A 9571-nucleotide genomic window follows, 5' to 3' on the forward strand; every position below is an offset into this window, starting at 1 on the left:
TTTCTAAGGCTGAAATTTATTAAATACAAAGGGAATGAAGAAAATGCTTTGCAATTTTGCAGATCTCAATCCTCTGAGAAAAGCCAGAAACAACAGATACCATGGCAAAGGTAGACTTCTTCAGTAGAAGAAATTTCTGGAGACAGATTCATAAATATAAAATTATGATTTGAGTTAATCTGGTTTCTTTGTGATTGCTATAGGAAGCTCAAAGCATAAAAAGCATTTTTTAAATGAATGGGAACTAAGAAATAGAAATGGTTAGTTTCCTGTAATATAGGAGCAATGCACTGTGGCAAAGTAGGATTACTTGCCATGAACTGGCTTGATTTCTAAAAAATGGAAATTAACATTATAAGAGTGCTCAAATGAGCTTTGTGAAAGTTCTCTTTCCTTTTCATATGTATCATTATTATTCTCGTTATGAACTAATGACAAACTTATTGTAGATAGTAGGAGGACAAGAGCGTAGATATAAAGGAGACACTTTTAATCTGCATGTAATTTTTCACCTAGAAGAGAAAGGGTAAATAAGCATTATATTGTTTATACCTATGACCAATTAGTAGTCTTCTCAGAGTGATGTTTAAAAAATTTTGAGGTCACATCTGGATTCAATAAGGCATATTGCCATGATCCATTAGTAATATCCAAAAACACTGGTTAAAGGAGTGACTCTTTTTTTGTTGTTGCTAAATATTTGCCACTCCTAACCTAGAACATTGCTAGTATTTAATGAATGTTAAAAATTTCATGAGACAATCAGTATCTTTTAGTAATAGCATTCTACTTTATCCAAACACAGGCTAGGGAAAAAATTCAATTTTTATGGCTTCTTGTTACACTGATAACCATCAATTCTCATATTGTCTAAAGACTGTGATTTTGGCAATGCTATGAAATGGTGAAATGAAAAATTAGGAGTGTCTTGATGGAGAAAAAATAATCTGTTCTACTCTTTTAGAATTTCTCTCCTTTTACTCCCTTATGCCCCTCATCCTTCCAGTCTCTTTCGATCTTTCTTCTTTTCTGAATAGTATTATTTAAAAATATTCTTATCTGTGAAGCAGCTAAACTTGAATTGATACATGCAGTATATCAGTTCCAAATTTATCAGCAAATACTCAGCAGGAACTACCCCTCTGAAGTGCACTTCGGGTTACTGGCAGCCACAAATGCTTTGGAAGCTTGCCTTCCGTTTTCCTTGGTTGAATGATGCCTCTTGAAAAGAAAAATACTACTATAATTCCTGTTGATTTGGGACACAAGTCTTCATCTTAGCACACTATGATTTCCTGAAAGCATAAATCAGACTCACAAGATAATATCTGAGTCAGCTGTTCCTACTTTTGTATTGAAGCTAATTAAAAGCATGAAACAAATGCTTGTCACACATTCTGTCTCACTGAAATAATATAAAAATAAATAGGGAGACAGAAAATTGGAAGATATAGCAATTAGAATAACAATAGGTAATTTTATCCAGAGCAGAACTTGATGACTTAAAATCTAGAAAATCAACCTAACTAAAAGTATCATAAAACATATTAAATATGTTAAATACTCAAGGATTCAAATTAGTACTATGAGAAGATATTAGGGTGGATGGTTGACAAATAAATCATAGATGCATCTGATGTTACAGGTGTATTAAGATAATATCTTCCTGATTGATATTTTTTGGTTCACAATACGTGTGAGTATTTACAATTGCTCTGTTTAACAAAGATTATATCAGAGCACAGTGAAATAGGTGATAAATGTTGTGGCATAAAGTGCAACAGATTACTTTGGAGGTATGGCGACATCCTTAAATTTAACCCTGGAAAGAAAAGATTCCCTAGGCTAGCAGTAGCCTTCCACATGCCAGAGGCTATAATGATTTACTCCAGCTGTTGGAGCATATCTGAAACATGAGATGCAATTGCGATCACTACACTTGGGCAAGCTTAAAATAATCTTCTGCTGTGCTCTAAGACCTACTCTTCTGCTGCTCTGGACCAACTAGAGTGAAATTGGGATATGCTAGGAATCAACAGTCCTGTGTCTTTCAAGCCTTAACAGTGAGAGATTCCTGCAACTTGACAAAAAATACAGCACTTTTTGATTTAAAATTTTGATTGGGAGAAAGGTTTATAGGGTCCAGAATTGACCCTTCCTACCAGAAGAACTTACTGTACAGGACAAGAGTCTACTGAGATACTTCTTCCTGTTGCTTGAAGAGGTCTGGTTACACCCAATCATATAATCAAAACACAAACTAAAAGAGAAAGGGGCACCACAAATTTAAATTACTTAATTTTTTGAATATTGACTTGACTGACAAATTCATTTTCAAAAATATGCTTTGTAAAAATTATAAATAAAATATCTGCATATAGTATCAAAAATTTATATTCATTAAATTTTAAATATAAGTAGAATAAAAATTATAAGTAGAATAAAGTTTTGGCAATGATTTTTTGTGGATGACTTTCCCAATTGAAAGTATAAATATTTCTGTCTTAACATTTTCAAAGGTACTATATTTTCACTCCTATTCAAGGTACCTTTGTAAATTAATATTTTACAAGATAAAACTCATCAATGTTATTACTATTATGATTCATGCCTTTTGATTTATTATTTTCTTGCTAGTTTGCCAAATGTGATATGCTATAGTATGACTGAAACTCTCAATTTCATTTGTGTTAAACAGCATATTCATAACAAAAAAGTTTTGCTTGTTGTTACTCTGACTTCACCAACTACATACAGCTTGGTGGTTTTGTGCATCTTGCAGGCTCCAGCAGGAGACATGGCATATTGACCAGTCCACCAAGTGCCTGGTAGTGGCAACATCATTGCCGGTTTCTTCCACTCTCCCTGGAGGCTTGAAAGAGTTAGGTGTCCCTCGCTTCTCATGCTCAAGGAGACTTGTCTTATCAGTGAATGCCTTTATGCTGTCCTTGAAAGGAAGGTGTTAGATGTATCATCTCTGAAAAGTGCTGGAGAAAGAAATGCAAGTTATTTCTGGTCATCTGGCAGACTTCCCCATGCACTACAGTAAGAACTCAATTTTCTGCATAATGTGTTTCCTACCCTACTAGAAGAAACCATGGCAGATCTACCAAACTCTTCCCAAATAATTCCAAAGCCAATTTTAAATATGCTCCATACTTTATTTGAAAACTGAAAAATTTAGAACAAACTCTAAGAGCACACTGGGACAATAAGTATAAGCCACTGTCTTAGGCTAACAGAGACTTTTGGCAACAGATAGAAACTCTGAAAATAATTTTCATTCTTCCGTTGTATCTACTGATAAACGGACTTGCTTTAAAATCTCATTTATTACCTTTTTAAAGGCAGACCCAGGTTTTATGAAGGCAGAAGCTTATACAATATAAAAGGCCTTCTTTGGGAAAAAGAAGATAAAAATACTTTACGTTTACAAATTGTAAAACAGTAGTGACACACTGATGGGGTTCTTTCAGGGCTGTGCAAGTTAAACGCCCTGAAACTTGGACCACATCAAGATTTTAAAAATCTGCTTCCTTTCTTTACCATCAAGTCCATGCTGGCTGGTTGACAGTAGGAGTTATCTGAATCTCCAGAAATTGGGTTTGTTTGGAGATGTTGGCAGGAGAGAAGAAGAAGGCCCAGTGAAGGCCAAAACAGAGAAATAAGAAAGGAACCATTCCGTGAGTGAGGAGAAAGGCAACTAGCTGATAACCCCAGGGAGTCAAGCCCCAAACTATGTAAGAAGCTCCTTAATTTAGTCCTTTATTTATGAAGCTTGGGGTTTGTGAACTGGTTCCTGCCTGGGAATAGCACACAAAGCCAATTCTCTGTTGTGTTGGCTTAAATCAGCTCTCTATTCATCAGACCTGTAGTTTTGCTTTTGTAACTAAGATCCATGCACAATGGAATTACACAAAGTATGAAGTGAAATTTCCTCCTTCTCCCTCACCCTTCCAAGATGTTGGACTAGGACCTCTGAGGAAGTGACCCTCTTCAACTGGTGCTGGTATCTCTGAAAGAACATGCTGGAAAGGTTATGCGGTATAGAAAATTTGCAAACTATAACAAACTGCTGCTACTAGAAATATTGCCAGTGCCATGGTGAAGAACCACTATTGTGTGATGGTGATAGGAGTAGAAAACAAACAGGAGAAGTGGTTCTTTTCCCTTCTCCAGCTTCCCTGTCCCTTATATTACCCACTACTGGAAGAGCCTAATAGTCATTTCCTGCAAAAAAGAGAAATGTGATTTGCAGAGTCCCAGATCCAAGTATATATAGGCCAGTTTAAAGCTGAGACAATAGCTTAATAATCACACATTGCCAGTAGCAAACATATTATTCCATTGTCCTGGAGTTAATTTATCCCTTACACCTGTATTCTTCAATAATTTCCATCTACCAGGAACTCTGGAGAGTGCGAGTAGAGTAGTGAAAAAAATGGACTAAGTCGCTGCCCTAGTGGAGTTTATATTCCAGGGGGGAAAGGCCAATAGTAATGATTTTAACAAACGAAAAGGATAAGTGCTTCAAAAACGATAAACAAGAAATTTCTTATGTCCTTTATAGTGTTTAATAGCAATTGTTAACTGGTTCTCCAGAATCTTGCTCTCAGTAGGCAACTTCAGGCAAGCACTTAATTAGCTGTTTCGCCACTTCATCTGGTACTGTGAGTTTCTTGGTTCCATTACAAGGATACAAATGGAATTTTGCTGCTTTCATTTTATTTATTTATTTATTTTTGAGATGAAGTCTTGCTCTGTCACCCAGGCTGGAGTGCAGTGGCGTGCTCACTGCAACCTCCACTTCCCAGGTTCAAGTGATTCTCCTGCCTCAGCCTCCCAAATAGCTGAGATTATGGCACTTACCACCATGCACGGCTAATTTTTGTATTTTTAGTAGAGGTGGGGTTTCACCATGTTGGCCAGACTGGTCTCAAACTCCTAACCTCAGGTTATTCGCCTGCCTCAGCCTCCCAAAGTGCTAAGATTACAGGCGTGAGCCACCGATTTTAGCTCTGTCTAGGCAACATTATTAATTTCAAATACTTCTCATCGCCCTGATGGTCTATATTTGCACCCCACTTCTGGCCGCATTTGATGTATCCAGATACTTTAGTATAAGCTACAGAAACTAACTTAAGCCAAAAAGAAAATTCACAACATTGAAGATAAAGTGGAAGAAGCTGGCTTGGGGAGCGTAGAAACCAAGTATCTCCAAGGTTTTAGAGGCAGAAAAGGTTTACTAATCTCAACCATGTGCCATTGCCGAAATACATTAAAACACCATATATATATATATGTGTGTATATATATAAGTTTATGTGAGTCAGTGTAGACTAGCAAAAAATAATCCCCTTCCCTTTAGTGTTATTCTTTGCTGTAAAGATTCCAAGAATTCATATAAAACATAAGGGTTATGTTTTATAAATGTTAGTGAAACAAGTCTTACATTTTCTCTGTCCTGGAGGCTCAGACATACGAGAAGGTGGTTGGAGGGGATGTCCAGTAACAGGCACCACACTCTCCTCAAAATCACTGTATCCTTCTTTATCCTATGGCTGATTTGGTGGTTCAGATTTTTTTTTCTCTATTTCTTCTACAAAAACCAAAAAAACGAGATACATGTGCAGAACATGCAGGTATGTTACATGGGTATGCGTATGCCATGCTGGTTTGCTGCACTTATTGACCCATCCTCTAAGTTCCCTCCACAGACCCCCCACTCCGAAACAGGCCCTGTTGTGTGTTGTTCCCCTCCCTGTGTCCATGTGTTCTCAATGTTCCACTCCCACTTATGAGTGAGAACATGTGGTATTCGGTTTTCTCTTCCTGTGTTAGTTTGCTGAGGATGATGGCTTCCAGTTTCATCCATGTGCCTGCAAAGGACATGATCTCATTCCTTTTTATGGCTGGTTCAGATTTATGGTGCCCAGATTCTTTCTTTAGAATGAGTTTTTTTAAGAAGCTTCTCTGTCTTCATATAAAATGGATCTCTGATGCCTCATTCACCAATTTGCCAAACACTGCTTACTAACACTCTCAATTTGCATTGTCACATCTGAAGTCAGCCACCCCCACAAAAAAAGGGGTTCTCATTAATTCATGAACCATAGTACCAATTATTTCAACTGAACTCTAGGACAACGACTCTAGTTATATAAAGCTACTTCTGGCTGTGATAATCTGTAAATCTGTGAGGTTCTGACTCTTTGAACTGCCCTTGGGATGACCAATTTGCTTTATTTGAAAGCCTTGCTGTTTCTGACTAGTTTAGTTAACTAACGGTCCTGGATGAATAACCCGATTTCTACCCTTTACCCACCTGTCAGGCTGCTGATAAATAAAGGACTTGCATTCATTTATTATACATTTCATGACCCAAATGTAATCTACCATTAATTCCATCTACTTCTAATACATGCCACAATAAAATGCCACTGAATTTCTAGGGGAAAGTTACAGTTTTAAAGATACTGCTCATAAACATGATTTTACTTACCCAAATTCTATTTAGTCTCCAGGAAATAATATACTAATCTCTTTTCTCCTTTTTTTTTCCAAAAAAAATTAAAAAATTATCAAATTGTTAAACAGAAAATTTAAGGCCCTTTCTCTTTTATATTAAGTCACTTTACTCATTTTTAATTGTAATATTAAATTAGTAATTTCATCCATATTTTATGATACAACATGACATGAGCTTGGTTCTATAATGTAATATTTCCATCAAAAATGTAAATGAAGGTAGTAAACAAAACCTCTGTGAATTTTTTAACCTAATAAGATACCCTAAACCTTCAGTCAGTTGTATTAAAAGTAATAATTGGAATAATTATATAATTACTAATAAATAATTAGTTATCTTTTTTTGTAAATTTCTTACACAGAGGGGCAGAAAATTCCTTCATTTATTTCATGTAATTCCATTTCATTCATTTCATCCATTCAAAATCAAATCATTGAATGTGATTAGATGTCATTGTTCTAAGTACTAGAAGCACAGCAGTGAATAAAGCCTTATGGTCTTACATTCTTCTGTGGGAAACAGATAATCTACAAATGAAGCAAAATATTGAGTATGTCACTTGGTGTCAAGTGCAGAACAGAAAAATAAAGCAGAGAAGGGAGATAGGAAGCAATAAGAGGGGTTGGTTTTTATGTAAAATGATAACTGAGACGATCACTTAAAGTACACACCTGTTTAAGGTGAGAGAAAAACTTTGCAAGTAGAAGGAGCAGCATGTGCTATGTGATGACATTGACATGTGCCCACTGAGTTTGAAGAAAAACAAGCAGGTCTGTGTTGTGGGAGCAGAGTTTGGGGGAAAGGGAAGTAGTCAATGGGATCAGAGAGGTCACAGGGGTTAGCACATTGTGAGGACCGTGGCTTTTAATGGGGCCATCATTCCCTTAGAGGATTGAGATAAGAGGAATGACCTGGCCTGGCTTTTGTCATAAAAGATTCACTGTAGCTATAGAGTTTGAGTTTAGATTATAGGGAGGCAAAGTAGACAGAAGTGGTCAGGTTCAAAATGTAGAAAAAGCAGGAATTGCTGACAGATTGAATTTAAGGTAGACATGAAGCAGAGAAATAAAAGACAAAGTCATGATTTTTTACCTGAACAGGTAAAACGTACATTAGATTTATAGTTGATATTTTAAAATGATTAATTTAAAACCAGAAATAAGTGGAGAAATTCTTTTGAAAACACGTGCTACTGAATAATATTCTTAGAGAACACATTAAAATTTGTGTATATATATGTAGTTACTATTTTATACATACACATAACAAAATACATAATTTTGATTAATATGAATATACAGCAAGATAAAACAATTAATTGATTGATCTGTGGATCATTTGATGTGGAAAAGAGATGCCAGCTTTGACAAAGAAATTTATTAAACATATATTGGGAAATTGTACCAGTTGAGGTCCTAGCAAGAAAAAGATGGCTCACTCAATGAATTTAATTGAAGATATTTTAATGAAAGGGCTATTTACAGAGATATGGATAAAGTTAAGGGGACCAACAAATATGGTGAAGCAGCAACATGGAAACTAGCCAGAGCTGGTGCCCCATTCAGTAATAATTTCCTCCGCCTTGCCATTAGGAGTGGTAATGGCAGGGCAGAGGAAATTATTACTGAATGGGGTACAAGCTGTAGCCATTGAGAAGACTATAGGAGCTGTGGACATAGAGGAAAGTAGCCAGGAACAGAACCATGGTGAAGAAGGGAGGAAGTGGGACAAGGGAAATAAAAAACCTGTTCTTTTTCTCCTGTCCTTCTGTTTCTTTCTGGTCCCTCCTATCGGCCTAGGGTAGTCACAATACATAAGATCCACGGTAATGCAGTCCATGGTGTTCAGCCAAGAGGGAAGAAAGGGGTAGAAATTGAATATACAGTGACAAATTAAGAACATATAGCACAGAATTTCACATAATTTAAGGAAGATCTGAAGGTCAACACAAATGAGGAAGGCTCTATGAAATACCAGTAAAATAAACTACAGATTGTATGTCTATGTTGTTATCACAGAAAACTCAGCTGCAACCACCCGTTTTCTCACTTTGTCTGTGCTGAAAAGCTCAGATTCTGGGAGAATAACCTTCATGACCTGGCTTGAATCAAGGACTCACATTTGTCAGGGGAAGGTGCTGGAAGGACCCAGTAATTGGAGCCCAATTCTAATCAAGTGGAGTTAGTTAGGAAGGGAGTGTGTTTCAAAGAAAGGGGTTATATAATATTTAATAATCAACGTAAGGCTCTCTCCGGCAACATTGAAATATTTATATATTAACAAATAAAAATCAGGTAAGTTTCTCTAAATGGATACCAATATTTCAGAATATAGGAATGTTGTTTAATTCACTTCTCAATTGCAATAAAGTCAAAGCTTGATATTTGTTTTTTTGAGATTTTCTCTCCCTTTTTGTCTGACCAAAACCTTTATGCCTAATTCCAGGTTTTTAAAACTGTTTTTATGATTTGAAAAGTTTATGAAAGTCTTAAGAAGAGAAGAAGAATGGATCAGTATACAATAATTGTCACTGCTGGGGAGAAACAAAACAACAGATAAACAGTTTGAACTGTGGAGTTTTGTAAATCGCTAAGGTAAAAATAATTATAAAGAGGAAACCCCTTTAACCCAATTTATGCATCTTAATTCACTCAGAGACAATAATAATAATAATCTCATTTATAATCGTGTGTAATTTCATTTCCAGAATTTCACTGAATTTCTTGCTAAAGAGGTGGAGAAAATCAGCTTTGGGACTCCAAGTTGATAATGGCCTCTTTGTTGGTGACAATATCCTCCCCCTCTTTCTGAGACAACTAGTCATGAGATTTGGCTTTGGAAGTGTAAGGTTAAAAAGGGACACAATTTTAAGAAGGAAATTAAAATTCATCAGTTCAGTATTGGCAAATTATTAACCCTTTTTCGTGTTGCTTATGCATTAATTGATCTGGTGATCAGACATGTAAAAATTTTTGATGTGAAGAAATGAGAGTTTGAAAATATATGTATACTTCTTACTAAAATAGAAAATACAGCACTTCA

The sequence above is a fragment of the Pan troglodytes genome, chromosome 4 (genome assembly GCF_028858775.2).
Source record: "Pan troglodytes isolate AG18354 chromosome 4, NHGRI_mPanTro3-v2.0_pri, whole genome shotgun sequence".
NCBI classification, from domain to species: domain Eukaryota; kingdom Metazoa; phylum Chordata; class Mammalia; order Primates; family Hominidae; genus Pan; species Pan troglodytes.